This window comes from Agelaius tricolor, unplaced genomic scaffold (assembly GCF_023055355.1).
Source record: "Agelaius tricolor isolate 1412-34295 unplaced genomic scaffold, bAgeTri1.0.p SCAF_14, whole genome shotgun sequence".
NCBI classification, from domain to species: Eukaryota; Metazoa; Chordata; class Aves; order Passeriformes; family Icteridae; genus Agelaius; species Agelaius tricolor.
Genome location: NW_027269274.1, coordinates 3,484,488 through 3,496,191, shown reverse-complemented (window position 1 = coordinate 3,496,191; position 11,704 = coordinate 3,484,488).

Genomic DNA, 11,704 nt, shown 5'->3' with positions numbered 1-11,704 from the left:
GATCCATTTCTGTATCTGCAACTTATTTTAAAGACTAATAAAAATTGAAATAATGCTTCAACCTCACAGCAAAGATCTTAATCCTAAACGCGCACCCTACATTTAATGAAATCGGATTTAAATTCCCTAATTACACACCCCAGAGCACATGGCTTCAAACTGGGAGTGGGTTTAGATTGGATATGGGGAAGAAAGTCCTGAGTGATGGTTCTGAGGCTGCCCTGGATCCCTGGAAGTGTCCAGGGCCAGGTTGGACATTGGGGCTGGAGCAGCCTGGGACAGTGGGAGGTGTCCCTGCCCTGGCAGGGGTGGGATGGGCTTTAGGATCCTCCCCAACCCAAATTATTCTGTGAATCTCTGATCCTGTGTTTGTGTACAGCCAAATGGAGTGTTCCACTTGAAGGAAACGTGAGGTTAAACCACCATGTGCTTGTTGATAGTGTTTGTGGGTGGCTTTCCTATAAAAAATTATGTGGGACCAGAATAGAAAGTGAAGTGGAATTTATTCTTCAGAGTACAAGCTTAAAGTCAGCACTTAGTTCTGCTCTTGATACTTAAAAAAGTTAAAAAATTATTTCCTTATGGTATCCAGGGTTCTCTGTCAGCCTTGATTTTTAAACCTCAGGGAATACTTGAAAGCTTGCCCTAGGGAGAGCTTTCTAATACAGCATGGATTTGGGGTTGTAGAGACTGGATTTAGATTTAAAATGTTCAAAAAATCTTTGAGTTGAGTGAATGGGGCAGAAGTTTTTGGATTTCAGGGTTGATTTATGGGCAGTAACTTCTGCTCAGAGACCATGCAAGGGCATTGCTCCCAGTGGGAGAGGTTTGCTGTAGGACAAATCAATCCTGGAATCCTGGTATGTCCCAAATGGAGCTGGGGACAGCACAGCCCACGGACCTCTGGGGCTGTCCTTGCCTGCAGCTCCTTGCCAGCACAAAGCTTTGGGAGGGGATTATTGCTGCTCTTTGCATTGCTGACCAGCTCCAGGACTGATGGGGTTTCTTTGGAAAATCCTTTGGGATCTACTGTGGACTCCCACAAAGTCAACTTTTTTTTTTTTTTTAATACAAAAATTGTGTTCTGGAGGTTTCCAAGGCTGGGGCACCTCTGGAGCACCAAGTATTGTTTTTAAACATTTCAGCAGGAAATACTCATAGCTGGAACAGTAAATTGGAATTGTGTTTCAGTTGATGCCTGGCCTGGGGGATGCAGGAAATGGGCTAAAATAATCTGCTTCAGGCTGTGAGTTGTTTTGTGTGTGTGCTGTCCTTTGGTCAAGCAGTTCACTGAGAAGCTGCATCATGACTATCCTGGGTCTGGTACAAAAGAATCCAGCTTTTATTTTTAGCCTCTTTGTTAATTGTATGCGAGGGGGAAATAACCAACCCCGGGCAAAAGCCTGATAGAGTCTTGGTTCTGTGAGATTTCTGTTGCAATAGTTAAGTGGCAACACAGTGATTTATTAAAAATAAATAGATTTTTTTGCTAGAATGGATGCCTTTTATTGACTGCAACTGTACAGAACACCCTTCTGCATTCCTTTGACATTTTTCATGCATACAGTGCACTTCTAGGAAGAGTTTAAAGGTTATTTGTATCTCTGTCTGTCTCAGTGAGACCAGAGTTACAGATTACTGGCATCCCTCCATTAGCAATGGGAGGCCCATGTTGTGTAACTTGTAAACTCTTGTTAATCAACTTTTCATCCTCATTCACCTCAAGGACTTCTTGAAGTGGTTCTGTAATCCTGTGGGAAGCAAAATACAGGGTGTAAAAAGGGTTGGAGAGAAAGCAGAGCTGTGTGGGCCAGCAGCACGATGGATGTGCTGGGACAGCACAGAGAGGACAGCGAGCCCAGCACGGCCTGGCCTGTCCTGGCAGGGAGGTCACACAGCTCAGCACGTCCATGAGAGAGCGGGAGTTCCTTGGATAGGTGAGAAAACTCCTGTGCAAGCTCGTTCCCATGCCAGGAAACCCGGGCTGGGGACAGAGCACGAGGGGAAACTCGAGACACTGCGGGAGCGAGGTGATGGAGAGCAACATTCCATGGGGATGGAGAGCGGCATTCTCAGTGATGGAGAGAGGCATCCCCCGGGGATAGAGCGGGGCATTTCCTGGGGATGGAGAGCAGCATCCCCCGGTGATGGAGAGCGGCATTCCCCGGTGATGGAGCAGGGCATCCCCCGGTGATGGAGAGCGGCATTTCCCGGTGATGGAGCGGGGCATTCGCCGGTGATGGACGAGTCCCGCTGCTGCCAGAGCTCAGGGCTCTGTTGGGTTCAACATTTCGTGTGCCAAGGGCAGGAAGGGCCGGGACAGGGACGGGGACTGAGAAAGGACAGGGACAGGGACAGGGACAGGGACAGGAACTGGGACAGGGACAGGGACAGGGACAGGGACAGGAACAGGGACAGGAACAGGGACAGGGACAGGGACAGGGACAGGAACTGGGACAGGGACAGGGACAGGGACAGGGACAGGACGGGATGCGCGGCCGGCAGAGGCCGCCTCGGGAACGCGGGATGTGTTGGGACATCACAGGAGCTGCCACAGCAGGGCTGCCACAGATCCCTGTCCCAAAAACAAACCCAGGAAGGTCAGGCAACCTTCCACATTACAGAAACCAGGGCCTCCTTTATAATTTTAAATCTAGCCCCTTTAAAGTTCCCAGCTTTGCAAACTTTCCCCTCAAACTTCCCCCCTGGTTTCGGTGGGAGCTGAGCCGCTCCTGTGTTACTGCCGTGGCTCCAGGAGATGGAGCTTTAGAACAGACAAACATCACACCGAGGGAAAACGGGCACGGAGATGCTCCAGGAGCAGCAGCCTCAGACATGGGAGGTGCAAGAAATATTTTTTTTTTTTTTTTGCTTTTCTCCTGTCCTGATTTGGAAGGATGTTAAGGAGATGCTTTGTTCTCCGTCCCTGAATGACTCTCATGTGGGAGACAGACGCTCCCGCGGCACTTGGCGTCACTTATCTCCCTGGGAATCTGGGCTAGGAGTGACAGTCCCTGCCACAGGGGCCTCTCTCAGGCAGTTTCCACCGCCAGGATCTTGCCTTTGGATGTTCTGCTGCTGGGGAGTCCCCATAAATCAGCCCCTGGTCGGTGACTGCTGCACTCCTCAATTTATTGCAGGGGTGATTCATGTAAAATCCCCAATAATTTGGGGAGCAGGAGGTTGGCATGTGTTTTCCTTGACAAGGTGACTGGGCTAGAGGGTGATGCCCAAACTTGCTTTGTTCTTTGTTTTCCTGGGCCAAAGAGATAACTTTTGATGCTGTTGAGTTAGGGACAGAAAGAAGACTCCAGTCTTCAGGTGGATCAGAAGGTAAAAGTGTTTAATAAAGTAGCAGGTCTTTTTATAATGTGACCAGCTAAGGTGATACTTGATTAAAGTAGAAACATCTCATACTATTAGTAAACTATGAATAACACCCTCTAGAGAGCTATATCTATAAACAACAGTTACAGAAAAAGAAATAATTGTTTAAATTCTTCAGTCTAAGTTTCTTTCAGCTTCTACACAGCTTCCCAGGATTTTCCTGAGGGAGCTATGTCTCTCTCTGTTTAGAAGATATGTAATTCTTACAAACTTTGGCTCTTCTCTTGTACAAGGAATAAAGTTATGTGGAAAACCATAATTCTATTATTATTAGGCCCTTCTCTCTCTGTAATTGTGTAATTTAGAACAAAATTCACTTTACACAGAAAAAGAAATGCCTCATACTCCCGGTGCTGTTGGACTCACAGAACAGATCTGTGTGTCTCAGAGTCTCACTAGCTTCTTTCTACTCCTGGTCTTTTGATTATTTATTCCTTTCTGCATTCCCTTTGACTTGTGGAGGAGCTGTGTGCCCTGCACCAAAGGCCTCCTCCTCAGATCTCCCTCTGTTCATAAAACACCCCACAGGAAATACAGGTCTTGACTGTGTGATCCTGAAGGGGGTTGTTCTCCAAGCACAGGGGTTTGGCTTTATCAGGGCATTCCTGCAGAGCTCTCTGGGGTCTCTTGCACAACCCTCACCGGGTTTTCCTCAGTCAGGGAGCATGCCTGAGGCACAGAGAGGTGCCTTGTGTGTCTGTGTGTGACTATGGAGAGGTGGGACCCTTTGGAGATGACTTACTCTAAATAACCAGCTTCTAAACACAAACATTTTCTTCCCAATCATTTGAAGTGTTTACAGTGGGAATTTCACCTTCATGTAGTTTTAAATTCTTACAGCATTTTAAAATAATAACAGGAACTTCCAATATAGGAACTTTATGGATCTGGCAGTGCAGGGCCCTGCCTGTGGCCATGGTGGAGGGGGAATTTGCACTTGTGTGTGTCTGATGTTTCCCTGGAGAGCTGCAGCTCAACTGCAAACACAGCTCAGCTGCACCTCTGCTGCAGGGATCTCTGCCTGGAGAGAATCTTGCACTGGGCAGAGGTGCCAGCAAAGTCCCCTCCCTCCAGCAGGCTGCTGTGCTCTGGGTGCCTCTGCAGGGGCTCTCCCCTTCCCTAAATAACTCCCCGGGGTTTTTGGGCCAGGCTGAGCCGGGGAGGGCAGGGCAGATGCTCAGAGCAGCTGTGCTGGGGGAACTCTGGGGGTGATCCATGGGGGTCAGCCCTGGGATCTTTGATCAGGAAAAGCCACTTGCAGACAGGCTTGGCAGGAATGCAGAATTCAGCCTGACAATGCAGAATGAAGCCTGACTGTAAAAGCGGCTTTTGAAACTTTCTCTTCCTCGCAAGTTTCTTTAACTGGAGTTCCAAATCTTGGCACATTTCAAGGCTTGTGATTTCTTCCATAAGTCATGGAGAGGGAATGTTTTATACAACTGCATTTGAAAGAGAGGCATAATTTTATGTTGGAGTCTGATGCTTTGAAAGTATTTATGTGATGGGGAACTTGTCAGCTGTGGCTGCACAGCCTCCCTTTGACTGGCTGCTTGTTAAAAGCACCACCCCAGAGCCAGTGGTTGCACTCTGGACAGGCTTGTGCACATCTGGTGTGTTTTAAGCTTGTGGGAAGACTGGACAGCTTTTTTTTTTTTTTTTTTTTTTTTCTTTAAATCATCGTTGTTTAAGTTTAAGTTAAGACAGTCTTTGTAGAAGTGTAACAAAAAATTATAATGCAGGAGAAAGGTAAAACAGAGAAAAGGAGAAACTGGAGGTGGGTGAGAAAAGGTAGAGGGAGAGGGAACATTCTGTGGCAGAGTGGGAATCCAGATCTTTTACTTGTGAGTACAGAAGGCTTTTCTTGCCAGAGCTCAAAGCATGAAATAGTGTTTAACATTACCCTGTCCTTAGCCATCAGGTGGCTGTTCAAAGGATCTGAGTGTGTCTGTGTGGGCTTTGCTAATCTAAATCTACTGCAAAAGGATGGAGGAGCTGGTTAACTTCTTGTGTGAAAGGTTATTCTGCAGCAGAAATTGCTTTAGGTGGCTCAGCTGTATTTTGTCAATAAAATGTGCCATCAGTGGAGGAATTGGCAGTAAAGCTGCTCCTGTGAGCTTGTAAATGGGAAGCACGTTTGAAGGGCAGCAACAGAGTGTTTGGGAGATGTAGCTGGCAATTGTATCATCACCAAGGCTGCCTTTTTTTTTGGATCCAGAATTTCAGTGTGTTTAATTGCACTGGGCTGATATGATTTACAGCCTGGACGTGACTCCTCCATCTCCTCTGTAAAGGAGGCTGTAAAGTGAACTGTGTGCTGTGCACGAGTTCAGTGAAGGGCAGGGGAGAGGGCACTGCCAAAGAATTCATGGATGTGCTGGGAATAGACCCTGTCCCATCCCTGTGGGCACAGTGGCTGTGTGGGGTGCTCAGGGCACTTGGCATTGAGTCCTTTTGCATTTGGGGCACATGAGATGGGAGGGAAGCTCCTGCCAGGCAGTGAACTCCTCACACACTTCAGCAAGTTTAATGTTGATTTCTATTTCCAACGTGACCACATGGGCCAGGCTGTTCCTTAGGGCAGCTCCTCCTCCTGAAAACACAATTAATTAGTCTTGATAATAATGCTGGAGGCTGATGCCTTGTGCTTTTCTTCCTAATTTTAAGAGCAAGAAATGATGGTCTTGACAATAAGACAGTGTCCTTCTTGATTCTGAGGCAGATTTATATGACCTAAGGTGAACTAATTTTTATTGAACTTTTTAATATGAACTTAAATATTTTCAATTTTTATAATTAAATTAATTAATTATTTAATCAAATTAATTAACCATTAAATTAATTTTATAATTAAATTAATTATTTTATAATTAATTTTTTATACTTTTATTTTTTATACTTTTATTTTTTATACTTTTATTTTTTATATTTTTATTTTATTAACTTTTGTATTTTTATATGAACTTTTTATTTGCCCACTTGCTGCTTGTTGTGTTTCTTTGGGCTGTATTGAGTGGCACCTACAGGCTTTTGCTGCACACTTGGTTAATGCAACGAGGTCTGAGCTTCTTTAGGGTTTTCAGGTACTGTGGCAGAACAGGTGAGCTTGAACAGCATTTCAGCAGAACTTATTTGTAAAGGACTTTGCCCAGGAGTTATTAAAGAGCATCGAGCTCTGGTGTACGTGGAGGGAAATAGCAAAATGTGGTGCCTGGAAGCTTCCAGCTGCTGTGGTCAGCTCCACCAGGGTGTCTGCTGCAATCCATGGGGGCAGCAAGGGTACCCTGCCTGCACTTGGAATCTGGCCCTGAGATCACACTCCATAACTGATTCTTTAGCAGGGTTTAGGAAATGATGTCATTGGCTGACAGCAGTGTGAAATCTGCTGTATCTGGGCTCTGTGAAACCCTCTCATGAGTCAGAGCAGCACTGTGTGTGTGAGTCTGGCACAAAGAAATCCAGGGTCACCCCTGGGCACCTCTGCAGAGGGTTCTGAGGCCCCCATCCCACAGGGTGGGTCTGCACTAACAAAAGGGGTTTTTTTTGGAGCTTGTTACCATTCAAGGCAAGCTGACAAATGAGCTGAGCTGCCACTCAGGGCACAGGGCTGAGATCCTGTTTTCCCTGGGAATACAGATGTGCCCAGGCTTTGCTGTGGCTGTGGCTCTGTGAATCCTCCCTGCTGGAATACAGTGGTGGGAGAGGGCTGGCTTTGATGGAAATGGAAATATTTGTCTGGGGGTGGAGAGGCTGCTCCACCTCTGCCTTTCTCTGCTCTCCCTGTGCTGAGCAGCAGCAGTTGGGTACCCTGGAACAGAAGATTTGTTGATTTAGCCTTTTTTCAGCCTTAGCTCTTTATTGAAGAGTCCTGAGCAATGGACATGCTCTGGGATCTGTCATCCCAGCAAGGTGGTTGTGCTCAGGTTGGCATTTTGGAGAGTGCTGTCCTGCCTGATGAGAAAAAAGACAGGATTAGGGAGCAGCTGTGTTCCCTCAGTGCAGGGAGGGGAGCAGGGCGTGGGCTTGTGAAAACTGCTGGGGGATCAAGGGTCTGCTTAATACCAGGCAACCTAAAACAATAATGATGTGTATCCAGACCAGGGAACTGACTCAAGAAATATGGAACTACTAAAACAAATCCTAATTATATCTTTCCACAAACCTCAGGAAATAAACAGGTTTGTTCTTTGCAGCTTATATATATTTTTTTATCACACAAGCATTTCATGATTTTTCTTGTTACAGCTGAGTGTAGGCTTAAGGAGCAATACAATTCACATATTCAGTTTATATTCATGAAGCACCTAGCAGCCTCAGCCAGAGACCAGGGCTCTTTCAAATGAGATATTGTGCAGGTTTCTAAAGGAACAGTGAAAATCCCTCCTACCACACTCTGCAGTTTATCAGCTTCCTACAGCTTCAGACCCAGGCAGCTTCTGAGGGTTCACTGGAGGCTTAAATCAAATGTGAGGGATGTTATGTGGGAATATCAGCTGAGGAATTAGTTTGATGTCAGCAGTTTTGCCCAACATGGGATGGTTTTCAGCTCTTGCACAAAAGCAGCAGCGGGTTTGGTTCTCTGCTGGCTGCTGGGGAAGGAGGAGCAGCCCTGTGGAGGTGCAAGGAGAGCTTTGGTGGGGAATTTACTCACCCACAGGGTAGGGTGCTTCTGAAGCACTGAGAGGGGTGGGCAGGCTCTCCAAAAATCCACAGGATACCACAGGAGTGCTGATGAAATGGGTGTAGGAGAATTGATATGTTAGCTGTGGGTGAAGCACTAATTATCTGCTGGGGGAGCGTGTCTGGGTGTGTCTGGAGAGCCAAACATTGAATTAGGCTGGATCTGATGGGCCCCTGGACTTTAACTTCTGGATTTATGGTGTTTTGCCTCATTAGATAAAATAAAATTGGAATTTAAAAAAAAAGATCCAGAGTCCAGGGTTTTGAGCCTCCTGGGTGAAGGCCCTTGTAGCTCAGAGTCAGTAAAAAACAACTCTTACAGCATCCACAAAAGTAGAATTGGGGCAATATCTTGGTTTTGACTGGTGAGTCAGCAGATATTCCAGGCTGGGCTTGCACAGCTCTGCTGGGTTGTGAGTCTGGGTTAATATTCCTGTGCCTGGCCAGGGTGGGGACAGGGAGGGGGCACGGAGCCTTGGCTGGAGCCCCACTGCCCCTGGCTAAGGGACAAAGCACAGAAATGATCCATGCCATGGAACAGTGCCATGCTGACCAGTACATTGGATGGTCTCTGTGTTTTCCTCTCCCAGAAAATCAGGTCCATGGCAGGACAAGAGTCTTTGTGATCCAGAAAGGGCTTTTCCAGCCAGCTATGCAGGCAGGGCTTGCTGGTTTTCTTTTGGCCTGGGGAAAGACTTAGAAACATGAAATTTGATACTGTGGTGCTCAGGAAATAGATTTCTTTTTTTCTGTTGTTGCTCTCCTAATTATAGAGCCTGGATAAATGTACATTTTGGTATAAATATTACTAAAGTTGGCAGTAATAGAAGGTGAGCCTGGCAAATGTATCTATCAAGCCATTTCACAAGGTAATCATTTATGAACATAGCTCTATTAATTTGTTTAGTCAGATGCAGAGAAGCAATAAAAGTGATTGACTAAAAACAATTAAAACAGTAAAAGTAAATTGTTGTGTGCATTAAAACCTGCTGAGCCTGTCAGATGAAAATTGTAGGTTTAAATGTGAAAATTAAAGCTATTGATTTTAACTAGTGTGTATGTAGCTACAGAGTCCTAATTTGTTCTAGTTTCCTTAGCTAAAAGTTGCTGAGACAAGAATAAAGAGAATCCTGAAACTCATTCCCAAAAAGGCATAAGCTCTCAAAAAGACATGTATGATAAATATTTGTCTTCTCTTAGGAAGATGGGAACGTTTTTTGGAAGAGTTATCTTAACTGTCAGTATCTTGACACTGCAGAACTGAATATAAATATTTACCAATAATGTAACTTATTGTACTTCAAAGAAAGTGAGGAATGAGACAGAAGCATGAGAGAAAATATAGCAGTGGTAGAGACCAGATTAGAGGGCTTCTTGCTTAATTTATGTGTGTGACTTTATTGTCGTTTTATTTTTATGCCTAACAGTAAATCTTGCATTCGGTGAACTATTATTTTTTAGTATTCAATTAAAACGGTGGCACAAAGAGAGGCTGCATCCAGACAGGTATTAAGGGATAGGGATTGGGAATGAGGCTCCAGCCTGTGCCCAGGGCTTCAGGCACTCAGTAAGGGCTGGGTCAGGATTCCACTGAGCCAGAGCTTAAACAACAATTATACACATAGTATATATATAGTAATTAAAGGTGCTGGCTTGCCAGTCTTTAGCAACAGCTTTGGGTTTGCTGGGTCCCCAGGATGAGGTGAGAGATGAGAATCTGACTCCATGTTCTCAGAAGGCTGATTTATTATTTTATGATATTATATTAAAGAATGCTATACTAAATCTATACTAATTATCTGCTGGGGGAGTGTGTCTAGGTGTGTTTGGAGAGCCAAACATTGAATTCGGCTGGACCTGGTGGGCCCTTGGACTTCAACTTCTGGATTTATGGTGTTAGTAAATATTTATATACTTAGTAATATTTTTGTTAGTTATAAATATAGTTAGTAATATTTATGTTAGTAATATATATTTATCTCTATATATTACTATATATATACTATCTATATAATACTAGTAATATATACTATATAATATTACTATATAATATATATATATCTATATCTATCTATCTAGTTAGTAATATTTATGTTATTTAGTAATATTTATACCATAAAGAAAGAGAAGGATACAGACAGAAGGCTTAACAAGAATGATAATGAAAAACTCATGACTGACTCCTCAGAGTCCAACCCAGCTGATGGTGGTTGGTCATTAGGTAAAACCAATTCACATGGACACAAACATGCACCTGTTGGTAAACACTCTCCAGGCCACATTCCAAAGCAGCCAAACACAGGACAAGCAATCAGGTAATTTTTATTTACATTTTTCTCTGAGGCTTCTCAACTTCCCAGGAGAAGATCCTGGGCAAGGGGATTTTTCCAGGAAATATCATGGTGCCAATAGATCACTGTCTCATTTCCTCTTTATATCTCTTTAATATCACCCCTCTAGACTGTACAATGTGTTATTTGATAGTTAGCTACTTTGATCAATAGACAGAGGTTTTTTAAGTCTTGCTTTGAGGAGTGTAAAGCAGGCTTTCCAACAGCCCTGTTTTCTTCCTCTTTTGGAAGCAGACTGAGAGTTTCTGTGACCTACAAACACTGAATCTATCTAGACTAACATGAGACATGTGGAAAGTTTGAATTTTTCTGCGTGCTTGAGCAGCCCAGAGTTCCCAGGCAGTGTTTGTCTCAGTAGGGGATTTTTGAAATGAAGAATTCAGATCCTGGGGCTGATTCATCTGAGCTGTGTGGCACACCTCGAGTTCCTGTGAGCTGCTGCTGCCCCAGATGAGCTCCTCTGAGCCTGTCCTTGCAGCAGATAACACAGAGGGGGTTACAGGGAACTTGCAGCCACTGCACAGCCCTCAAGTGGCTCTTTCAGCCTGTCAGAGCACCCAGCTCTGTCACCACACAGTGGGCAGCACCTCAGGGACGGTGACACTGAAATGCCAGCGAGGAAGGAGTGAAATCTGCCTGGCTTTAGGCAGATGTTTGGTGCTTTTTGAGCAGCAGCTCCATCACCCTGGCTCAGCAGGAGCACTGGGTGTGTTCAGAGCGTGGTGTTTGAATCCAGGGTTGGTGCCAAGCACAGCTGCTGCCCTGTGCCCTGTGCAGGGACAGAGCCCCAGAGCCCCACAGGGGCACCCCCAGGCAGATGTAGCAATATTAGTACAGTCTAGAGGGGTCATATATAAAGAGATATAAAGAGGAAATGAGACAGTGATCTATTGGCACCATGATATTTCCTGGAAAAATCCCCTTGCCCAGGATCTTCTCCTGGGAAGCTGAGAAGCCTCAGAGAAAAATGTAAATAAAAATTACCTGATTGCTTGTCCTGTGTTTGGCTGCTTTGGAATGTGGCCTGGAGATTGTTTACCAAGAGGTGCATGTTTGGTTCCATGTGAATTGGTTTTACCTAATGACCAACCACCATCAGCTGTGTTGGACTCTGAGGAGTCAGTCATCAGTTTTTCATTATCATTCTTGTTAAGCTTTCTGTCTGTATCCTTCTCTTTCTTTATGGTATAAATATTACTAAATAACATAAATATTACTAGCTATATATAGATATATATAAAAATATAAATATAGTAATATAGTAATATTATATAGTATATATTACTAAT